This window comes from Schistocerca cancellata, chromosome 1, assembly GCF_023864275.1.
Source record: "Schistocerca cancellata isolate TAMUIC-IGC-003103 chromosome 1, iqSchCanc2.1, whole genome shotgun sequence".
In the NCBI taxonomy this organism is placed as follows: domain Eukaryota; kingdom Metazoa; phylum Arthropoda; class Insecta; order Orthoptera; family Acrididae; genus Schistocerca; species Schistocerca cancellata.
Window position 1 is genome coordinate 753,089,942 of NC_064626.1, and position 12,246 is coordinate 753,102,187.

The following is a 12,246-nucleotide window of genomic DNA, read 5'->3' on the forward strand; positions in this document are numbered from 1 at the left end:
AACATGGTAACAGGTGGACTGGATAGCGTCAATTTTTTCAATGTCGCGCATGGCCATCAGTCTTCTGACTGATTTGATGCCGCCCGCCACGATCCCCTCTCCTGTGTCGACCTCTTGATCTAAGAGTAGCACTTGCACCCTACTTTCTCAATTATTTGCTGGATGTATTCCAATCTTTGTCTTCCTCTACTGTTTTTACCTCTACTGCCCCTCTAGGACCATGGAAGTTATTCCGTGATAACAGATGCTCTATCATCATGTCCCTTCTTCTTGTCAGTATTTTTCAACCATTCCTTTACTCTCCGATTCTGCGAAGGACCTCCTCAATCCTTCATTCCTTACCTTATCAGTCCATATAATTCTCAACGTCCTTCTGAAACACCACATCTCAAAGTCTTCGATTCTCTTCTGTTCCCATTTTCCCACAGTCCATGTTTCGCCACCATACAATGCTGTGCTCCAAATTATTGCAGAGAATAGCATGAACGTCAGTCCTAGAGGATAGTTACTAACAAATCAGAGGCAGCGACTGGGTTGGTTTTTGTCAAAAAGAGTAGGAAGCATATGGGTGTTGCTGAACCACATGTTTCCGGTACTGGCTTTGGTCCTTCGTTTCATAGGTATTGTAATACACCAGCAGTCGTCCACTGTAATTAGATTGTTAAATAAGTCATCTGGGTTGGCCTGACACAACAGCAACATTTCCGCTGCTGCCTCGCTTCGGGGAATTTTTAAATGGGAGCCATCAGACGAGGAGCTCAGCGCGTCGTGGTGTTTGTCATGTTCAAAATGTTGTCCACGATACTGAAGACTGATCCATGACTACTTAAACTCTCCCTCGTTGGAACCGCTGGAAAATATTCGTATGACAAGCTGAATAAGAAACCTTTTGTCTCAGAATGCAATTAGATATTCAGTTTTTCTTTTACTGTAGCATGATCGATTTCAGTGCAAACAGCCTCATCTTCATATGCACCTGTTCATATTAAAACATTACTATAAATCAGCGCCTACAAAATAAATTACTTGTCACTGATTAACTGCTACAAATTGCTTGACCTACTCCAATTGTGAGATCAGTTAATGCACTTACCCTCAAGTCAAGACGTACGTTGAATCACAATTTCACAGTGTCATAGATAAGAAATATTTATATTGCTATTATCCAGTTTATGTATGTCAAGTATCGTCTAATAGTGTTGGCAAGTAACATTAAAAAAACCTTTACGATGAGAGTGTGTGTATCACACACCATTGTCGTGCCGCCTATTCTTTTTATTTCTATTTTTTTTTTTTTTTTTTTTTTTGCATAGTGGTATCTATGCCTTCCACCTTATTTTATCGTAAGTCTTTCAAAGCTCTATTCAACTTTTACTCTAGTACTGGATCACCTATGTCTTCCATACCGACTCCCATTTCTGCTTCTATCATGTCATCACACATTTCCTCCTTCTCATAGAAGTCTTCAGTGTACTCTTTCCATGTATCCGCTCTTTCCTCTGTGTATAACAGTAGGATTCTATAGCATTCTTATTGCTGACACCTTTGATTTCAGTTTTAAAAAATGGCTCTGAACACTGTGGAACTTAACATCTGAGGTCATCAGTCCCCTAGAACTTAGAACTACTTAAACCTAACTAACCTAAGGACATCACACACATCCATGACCAAGGCAGGATTCGAACCTGCGACCGTAGCGATCGCATGGTTCCAGACTGAAGCGCCTAGAACCGCTTGGCCACAACGGCCGGATATTTCAGTTTTATAGAAGGCTGTTTGAACTTTTCTGAATGCTAAATGTATCCATCCGATGACCGTTTCTTCTTTGATTTCTTCACATGTTTCTTGGTCATTTCGTTTAACCCTCCCTCCACTCCCTAAAGGATTTATATTGTTGAATTTCTGAGAATTTTTGAACTTCCTTCGTTTGTTGATCAATCGAAGTATATCCTATGTTACCCAAGGTTTCCTCGTAGTTGCCTTCCTTGTACCTACATCTTTCTGTGCAATATCTGTGACTACTTCTTGTAGATATGTCCATTCCTCTTTAATTTCACTGCCTTTTGTGATGTTCACTATCGTAGTCTTTGCAGTCTCAGAGATCTTCGAACGCATATCATCACTCCTCAGTAGTTCAGTGTCCCGCTTTCCTCCACATTGTACTTCCCGACGATTCTCTTCAACTTCAGCCTGTTCTTCATCATTAATAAATTGTGACCTGAGTCTATTGGTTCGTGGGCCCACATTACAGTGCACTATCTGATATCGGAACTCTGTCTCACCATGTTGTAATCCAGCTGAAATATTCCAGTGACTCCAGGCCGTTTCTAAGCATAACTCCTCTTGTGATTTTGAACAGCTACCTGAGATTTTCTTCTGTCACATTCGTATTACTAAGCCTGCATTCTTGCGTAAATCGTTCTTCTATTCCAGTGTAGCCTTCCACTCATCCATGATTATTAGATTTTCGTCTCCCGTTACACAATAAATTAGCCATTCAATATCCTGTCTCCTCATCTTACGCTTGTGACAATGGCAAGTATAGCTAAACAATTCTTGTTGACGTTGATGTACTGTCGGTTGTGATGAGAATAGTTCCATCACTGAACTGTTTACAATAATTTACTTTCCACCCTACCTTCTTATTCAGGACGAATGCTATTCTCTTTACAGCATTTCCTGCTTCTATTTATATTAGCATGTATTCGTCTGATAATAAATCCTATTCATCTTTGTATTTCACTTCATTGACTTTCACAACATCTAAAATGAGCCCATGCATTTCCCTTCTCTGATTTCCTAGCGTCCTTACCACACTCAGACTTCTGACATTACACGCTCTGCCTCGTAGAACGCTATCCCGTCTTTGGTTATTCATTCTTTCTCTCATGGTCACCTCTACTTTGGCAGTCCCTCCTGGTGATCCGAATAATGGACTAGTCCGGAATCTTTTGCAGTGGAGGGATTATCATGAGACTTTTTCAATTACAGGTCACATTTCCTATGGATACACCTTATGTGTCTTTAATGCAGTGGTTTCCATTGCCTTCTGCAGGCTCACGCCACTGAACATTGTTGATTCTTTCCTCTTATAGGACCAGTTTCCCACCCCAATAGCAAGAGAGTTCCCTAAGCCTCTGTCGGCTTCTCCGCCCTCTTTGAAAGACCATTTGTAGAACGATAGTCACTCCATACACCGGAAATCTTCGCTGCCTCATCTCATGATCTTTACTCAGATTTTGAGGAGTGGTTGGGCCAAAACCCGGGGCGTTTTGATTATTAATAAAAGACTATACCCTAGTGCTCGGTGAACAAATTAACATCAATCCTAAAAGAAAGTTATTAACAATTCCGAGGCCACCAATCGGAGGCGTGGAAAGTGGATGGTAGTTCAAAGAGGGGAGGTAAGTGTAGGGAGACGGGAGAGAACTTTGACGGAAGACGGAAAATGACAGTGGTCTGGTGTAGCTGGGAGTGTCGATAGCACGTGGGATGCGGTGAAGAAGTGAAGATTTGGGTAACGGACAGACGTAGAACCGACACAAATGTAAGAAGCATTTCTTCTCCATTAGTCGAGTAGGACTGGATGGAAGATACTGAGGTATTCTGAAGCAGAAATGGATGTTGTAAAATAAAATCAACAGCAGCGTTTTCCAGAACAGACTGAAGAGCGTCACACTACCACTTAGATCCATTTTCTCAAACTGGATGTGTCCCCCACCGCGAAGCCGCCCAGACGTGGTGCCTGTCGTGGTTACTGCACACTCTGAAACGGCCTGATACATCTCACGGGACGTGCTCCTCGTCGTGAATTGAGACCTCAGCGTTCTCCAGCTGCAGTCCCCTGCTGCATCTCGCGCGAAAATCACACATTTTCTTTATGAAAATGATCGCACGTAAAATAGCTGCGCTAGCTCTGTTGGCGATTGTCGAAGAAAAACGGAAGAAAGCGCGAACGAGATTCTGGACTCGTCAGTGGCTTGAACAGCGAATAATGCTATACAACGATCTGACATTTGTACTAGTAGAAGTAACTCGTTAACTCAATCAAATTTTCATCTCATTTTCGGTTTTAAATTGAATATAGTTAAAGCAGAGTATCTAGTGTCGGTTTGTGCATGCATAATGTCCATAACCTCGATGTTGCATTGACTACCATCAATGGAGTACTACTATTTCTTTAGAGGGGGCGCAAGCAAACCCATTTACTGATCTCGTCTTTCAGTAAAACGGTTAAGAATACATGCATACCTATAGTGTGGGAAGGTGTGTTAGGTAATTAGCGCTATGTTGTCCTACAGAAAGAAACAACTCATTAATACTAATCAAAACCCAATTTTATAGGTCGTGCTCTTCAAAACAATTTCGTTGTCTTAATTTTTAAAAAGACATCATTTATCTGGGAAGACATTGGTCCTACTTTGTTTTGAAACCATTGACGAAAAGGAGTGCATATTTACTGTAAACTGAAATGTCAATCGGCCAGAAAGAAACCTTTTGTTATTATTAGTATTTTACAAACACTATGCATCGCATCTTAATGAAAAGAAAAGAAAAAACATAATTTGTTTGAAACAGAAGAAGGTATTTATTTTGCTTTTATTTAGACTAAAAAATTTTACGCACAATTTCCAAATGTAGTTTTCCTTTCGACAGTTCGAGAAAAAACTCTTTCATGACATCCATAAGACTAATTTTTCCAACTCTGTCTTGATGAACATGGAGGAGGGGTCGATGAGTAAGTCTCTACTGAGTCATTGTTGATCTGAAGCAAGTTTTAAGTCGACTCAAGGCGCTGAATGACCTCTCAGAGGATGCTGACGATACTGGAACTGTCAGAATCAGAATGATGAGGCGAATAATTTCCTAAAAGAGTTCTTTAACCCTACCAGGTTCAGCAATAAGTTTTCTTCCAATAGAGGATACATTACAAGGTTGTATACCAGTCGTAATGGTTGGCAGCATTTCCAGCTGTGCATGAACCCTGTCCAGGTTAAAGTCTGTTTTATGTACTCCAAGCAATTCTTCCAAACGTCGTGCAGGTGGAGGATGTGTTTGGGAGCACGAAATAAGTACCTTTACAGGATGCGATAGGTGCTTTAGATCCTCTTGGTTAAAACTTCGATAAATCTAATTCAAAAGATCAAGAATTTCAAACAAATCTTACATAAATTTTCGTTCTTGAGACAATTCTTTGGGAACAGAGGTTTTATGTGTGCTGCAATTTCGCTAGTATTTTTCTGGGCCGTGAGATATTTGGGTATTTCATATTTAGGTTTTTAGAATAATCTTTGGATTTCTCTAACAGCATATCGGATGCTTCCACAGTTTAAGATTTGCAAGAGCTACTTTTAGAACCTTTACAGAATGTTTCATTCCGACTTCTTTAAAATTTGGATTCTATAGGGATTTGCAAGTTTCTCACACAGTCCAAACACTTCAATTGCTACTGTTATATAAAAAATAGTTTCAAACTTTTCGAGCCTCTTCGCAAGGCACGACACCTTCTTCCATCTCTAACTGAGCCCGGTAATTCAATATTTCGGTCACCGTTTTCTGAACCCCTTCATAGTTTTCCCTGAAAAGTGTCAAAGATTTTCAAATGGTTCAAATGGCTCTGAGCACTATGGGACTCAACATCTTAGGTCATAAGTCCCCTAGAACTTAGAACTACTTAAACCTAACTAACCTAAAGACATCACACACACCCATGCCCGAGGCAGGATTCGAACCTGCGACCGTAGCAGTCCCGCGGTTCCGGACTGCAGCGCCAGACAAAGATTTTCCCCTTACAGCCCATCACGTGGGCTACATTGGAATCAGTAGTTGATTTTTTGGGTTTGGATTCGACTCATTGAGACCAGACGGCAGTCAACATCTACATACACGTTTTTCTTTCTTGCGGCTTCTAGAATTATATGTGAGACGTCTTCCACAGTTACCAGTACATCGCACAATGGATCACAGGTTCTTGAAACTTCCTGTAGAGCCAGATCCAGACAATGATTGCTTCAGTGGATATAACAAGTCTTTGGCTTTCCTCCACACCATTGTTTCCCTCCAGACATAGTAGTTGCACCATCGAAACAGTGGGCGTGTGGAAACTCAGTTTCTAGTGACAATCTTAGAAGGATGCCTTTAGTGGTAGATACCAGCGTTTGCGCCTGTGTAAAACCAGATAAAAGTTCTTTTATTCCGAGCGTCTCAGGGTCAACACAACGTACACAACGAGTGAACTGTCCCTGGTCAGCCACGTCCATCGCTGAAACTGCCACAATTCCGTAAAATGGGGAATTTTTTATTTAGTGCACAGTTTCTCGCTGAGTCATGTGAGACAAAATAATCAGTACTGGCGCCAATCAAGTGTTACGGCGTTTCAACCACTCTTCAGTTCTGGCACATCATTCCTCCACTCATCATGAGGTTCCCAGAGGCCGTTTCTTGACCCTTCAGTGCGTTTCCTTTTCGACCCAGAAACCCGAGAGAACTAATAATTACTAGTAAAGCGCTTCTAGCTTTCTCCTGATCGGTCAGCAGATGTCGCGCGACTTGGGCAATCATAAGTGCGCTGTTCTCACGTTTCTGAATAATTGCGAGAGACTCCTGATGAAAAAGACTCTTCTCGTGTATCTTAAACATTTCCGTAGCTTTCTTCAGTTACGGAAACCTTCTTTAAGAAATGTCGTCTCTTTATGTGGTCTTCCATTGTCCGCTAAGTGGGTGGAGCGAATGCAGTCATAGCAGAAAACACTGCCCCACTCTTTTCTTTGTAATGTAGCCACTGATAACTATTCCGATTTACAAGATCATCCATTCCTTCGTGGAAGCATATGCTTCCCTGGTAGGTCAAATTTTGTTTCAAAAACAGGTATACTTGAATTAGAGACCATTGTGTTTTCATGTGAGAATGGGGTATCTGCGTGCTTTGACAGTCCTATGCCACGACTTTTATGTCCATCGCCTCTACCTGAAATCGTTAAGGATAAAACCGTGCAACATGATGTATCTCGCACACATCACACTAACATAAAAATGGCTTTCAACAAGCAAAGTATGTTAATGGTGAGCACATAGTACAATAGCACAAGCACATGAAGAAACACTCACAGTTGATCATAAAATATTTAGCTTATCAGTATCAACGTTTGTGCTTCCTTACAAGTTATCTTCGACTAGTATTACTACAATCATACCGAGAATGTCCATTGTCATGAGTAACGCTAATACAAACGATATAAGATTTTTTTAGTGCTATTACCACCTCCAAATAATTTCTTGATAGATTTTTGTGACATTGTGCAGTAAATAAAAAATAAAAACTTTCAGGTTCGCCGATGACATTGTAATTCTGTCAGAGACAGAACGGAATGGACAGTGCCTTGAAAGAAGGATGTAAGATGAACATCAACAAAAGCAAAACGAGGATAATGGAATGTAGTCGAATTAAGTCGGGTGATGCTGAGGGAATTAGATGAAATGAGACACTTAAAGTAGTATAAGAGTTTTGCTATTTGGGGAGCAAAATAACTGATGAGGGGCGAATTAGAGAGGATATAAAATGTAGACCGGCAATGGCAAGGAAAGCGTTTCTGAAGAAGAGAAATTTGTTAACATCGAGTATAGATTTAAGTGTCAGGAAGTCGTTTCTGAAAGTATTTGTATGGAGTGTAGCCATGTATGGAAGTGAAACATGCACGATAGCTAGTTTGGACAAGAAGAGAATAGAAGCTTTCGAAATGTTGTGCTACAGAAGACTGCTGAAGATTAGATGGGTAGATCACATAAGTAATGAGGAGGTATTAAAGAGAATTGGGGAGAAGAGGAGTTTGTGCACAACTTGACTAGAAGAAGGGATCGGTTGGTAGGACATGTTCTGAGCCATCAAGGGATCGCCAATTTAGTATTGGAGGGCAGTTCCTTTCATAAAGCTAACGAATGGCATTAATATACTTCCACGTTATGATAGATAAAAACGTCTCAGTATTTATTGTACAGAAAACTACTCATCCCTTTGCTGAAAACCTTGTTTCAGTCCCTTGAACTGATAGTGTGTATTAACTTGTCACTCTGCACTCTTCATGGTGTGCAGAAACTTATCATGTGCGGCGTATAACCAAAACATACAACCCTTTTACTCGTGGCTAGAAAGATACAGTTTCCTACCACAATAAAAAATTACTTCTGTACACTAGCTTCAGTTGGTACGCTGCAATACATAACCTAAAGCGCACAAATGTGAAATAGTGAGTGAGGTCATTCTTCACTGCAAATTCTTCAAATTACATTCAATGAGTTATGGTACTTCATTTATAAACATCGTAAAAACTACGACTGACAACGAAAAGGTAGCCATTTCATTGCCAGGCACGAGTGTTCGGCTATAATATATCAAATTTTTTTATGAAGTCACGTCAGAAACGTTGCATAGCGAAGAGAAAAACCCTACGCAAATCCAAAAACAGTATTTTCTTAATTTTTGTGTGCAAATAGTAAAACTTTTTCCAAATTTCAGAAAAGGATGTACATTTGCCTCATTTATATAAAACAATGACCCATACGACTGAAAATTCGGTTTCCGCTTCGGTTCTATTGTGTTGCAGAGCGAGAAAGAGTTTTCCAAAAACAGTCCGCAACAGTAATACCGCGTTTATGAGCCGGGGATAAAGAGTTTCAATAATGTGTCTGTATAATAAATCAGCACATACTAGACTTCGGGGATAAAATTGTCTATAATGCCTCAGTAAACTGAAGGCTGTTTGTAGCATGTAACACATCATCTAAACAATAATTGCCACGACTGATTGAGTGCATTGATTAACTACAATCGCAAGGTTCATTATGAGAAATGTAGCCCCTAAACAAAGCAGCATGTGTCAAATCATGAATGTCTTATGTATTCCTATGAGACGTAAACAGGGGATATTAGTAACCAGTCAAATTAATTAAAATTTCCATACTGAAATGTAAATGTAAGGCGTGTCATAAACTATGAACTACGTAACAAGTTGCCATACAGTAATGTTTCGACACATATGTCTCACTTTTCTGGTCTTGTAACAGCAGTGGACTTCCTGTTGCCGTGGAATAGAAGTATGATCTGAGTACCCTGTCACGATGGCTAATTTCAGGACAAGCTGCAATGAGTTATCGAGAGATTTTCTTGCAGTACTATACTTAGCTCAAACCCATGAGTCCAAATAATAGTTTTCTTGTAACTTACAAGAATTATTCCATCTTAGTTCTCGATATGATGTTATATGTACATAGTTTGCGCCTTTCTGTACAAGTTTAACTTATATTGTTACATAGTGATCAGCGACACGTTTGTTGAATGAACCTCTACTTGCTTTGTTGCAGTGATAGGGAATGCTTATCCACCGACCGTTGTCAATTACTTCTGCTACGTTTCCTCGCTTTTTCCTATTTGGATCCTTGGAGCTGAACTGTTTGTCACTAATACCGATAGTCAAGCGAATTCTGAGTATTCCAGTGTAGATCCAGGAACTGTATTGTCGCTTTTGCATTGAAATTTGGTGCCCCCTTTAACTCAAAAGCATTTCCTCTGTATCGGAAATAACTTACATCTTTTTGCAAATACTTTCGGGTACGCCATAGCTCTCCCCCCCCCCCTCCTCCCATAAAACATTCACTGAGAATTGTGGTAATATAATTACATTTGCGTTCATCAATGAATTCTGAGAACAATCAATATTGAGCTTGGAGATTTATGATAAATAAATTACATAAAATAATTACATACCTTTCACCACAGAGGTTCATTAATATCGCCTCGAAACTGCAACTAAAATGTGTATGTCTTTATCTCTGTATAGAAAACTGGAGAAAAATCACTAGCTACACTGTACACGTGTCACGTTTTCACGTTTGTTAGCAGAGCAACAATGCGTAGCGATGTAGCTACGGCGTGAAAGCATGGTGGTCGTGAACAGAGGAAAAAGGGGAAGGGTTAGAATGCTGTCTCTCCTCACATTTTGTTGTCACTTTGTTTTTATTTTCTTAAATGTTTGATTGTTCGTAGACTGTGGCGGACATTGTCGTAGCAGCGGGCCAGGTCAGGCTTACCGTCTGCTGTGTGGGCATTGTTGGCCGGTGGTTGTCATTTTCGACAGGAGGAGGAGGAGATTTAGTGTGTAACGTCCCGTCGACAACGAGGTCATTAGAGACGGAGCGCAAGCTCGGGTTAGGGAAGGATGGGGAAGGAAATCGGCCGTGCCCTTTCAAAGGATCCATCCCGGCATTTGCCTGAAGCGATTTAGGGAAATCACGGAAAACCTAAATCAGGATGGCCGGAGACGGGATTGAACCGTCGTCCTCCCGAATGCGAGTCCAGTGTGCTAACCACTGCGCCACCTCGCTCGGTTTTTCGATAGGACGGCACGTGCCCTGTGCCTATGCGATCGCGAGACTAAAGTTATCAAAAAAAGTTTTGCGTCACCTGCAGATCTGTCTATGCGTGTAGAGTTAGATTCAAGGGGAACCGGACATTAAGTAATGAGGGTGGAGGCAATACTTGTTTTGAAAAGTATATTATTACGCAGGTGCAGAGGATAACTGTTAACAACGTAAAGGGGCAGCAAAACCGATTTTTTACAGTCAAGATTTCTGCCTTGAGTCTGGCGCTCCTCCCCCAAACTCGGCGCACTGGCCACTCGGTAGTTCGTCCATACGACACAGCCGGCCCTGAAGGCCTGATCAGTCTCAACTACAGTCCCAAAGTGCTATGCAGAATTTGATACATATGCATACAGAGGCTGTCTCCCACTAGGAGTCACAGACTGAAAAATGGGACAAGGGCAGAGGACAGAATGCAGTACATGTTGTAAGATGCTTCAGTCAAAAGCAAAAAAATAATCTTTGTCAACAAAAATACTAATCCCATATTTCTTGACGGCAGCATAGTTTATTCACTGGCTCTGCCTATAGATCAAATATAACTCCAAGTGAATTTGAGGGGGGGGGGATGTAGAAATTGTGTCCCCTCCCCCCCCCCCCCCCGACCCGGTTGATACCTCTTTAAGTACCATCTCTCTGAGGAAGCTTCATCACGTATATTTCAAGACCAGGATTATGGAAGAGCAGATTTTTTCGAAGCTGCTCACCGTTAATGAAAAAGATATTTACCAGCAAGTTACAAACATGAGGCAGACTATAAAACCAGGTGATAGGTGTACATATTTTAAATGCAGTTTCATAATAGCAAAAACCTCTAGCATATAACTTGTGTTAGCTTTCTGACATTGACTGGCAGTTTCGATTTCTGTGCGTGATGGAAACATTCTAGTCGTTGGCCTTTGCAAGAAAAATTGCTGGAAGTATATTAATTATAAAGTACCATCAATTACTGCAGGTAATATTTCTATTAAATTTAGAAAAAAAGGTGAAAAAAGTTGGAAGCAGATGGTTACAAAGCTGCTACTTTTCTCTTGACAGCTATCAATTAAACTACGACTTCAATATGACAGTCCTCAAAAAAATGTTAAAATGTGTCTGAAATCTTATGGGACTTAACTGCTAAGATCATCAGTCCCTAAGCTTACACACTAAACCTAAATTATCCCAAGGACAAACACACACACCCATGCCCGAGGGAGGACTCGAACATCTGCTGGGATCAGCCGCACAGTCCATGACTGCAGCGCCTGAGACCACTCGGCTAATCCCGCGCGGCTCAGTCCTCCATATATGGTATACTCCACCATTATTTGCCATTATTTTCTGTTCAACCTGGTCGAATTGTAGCAAAACGACGCGCTTTTGATAAATCATCGTTGTGCCGTAGCGCCTACCGATGCGTACTTTCCTCTGATTACGAATAATCTTAGCTAAAACGACGCAATATGGAGAGATCCTCAATTTACTGATGCTTCGAAACAGCTTACATTCAAACCACGTACTCTATGACAAAATAAAACCCACCAAACACTTAGTTTAATTCAGTGGAATATGGAATATGGCGGCTCTTATATTCCGCTTGGGACGTGAAAAAGATGACGCATCTCATTGGCCAAGTTCCTCTCCACCGAGCAAAAGTCGGACATGCCATATTCGTTACGCTTCGCAGTGCCGTGGAACTTGGAATCCCACGCCGTAACGTCACCAGCTCCACGTCGATATGCGTTTTCACGTCCTGTGAGAGAGGGACTTTAGTGTGACGAAAACGTAAGTACATCTTGCTGATTGGACACGAAATTCAGTTAGCGTATAGTGATTATAGGTTAGTTTGTA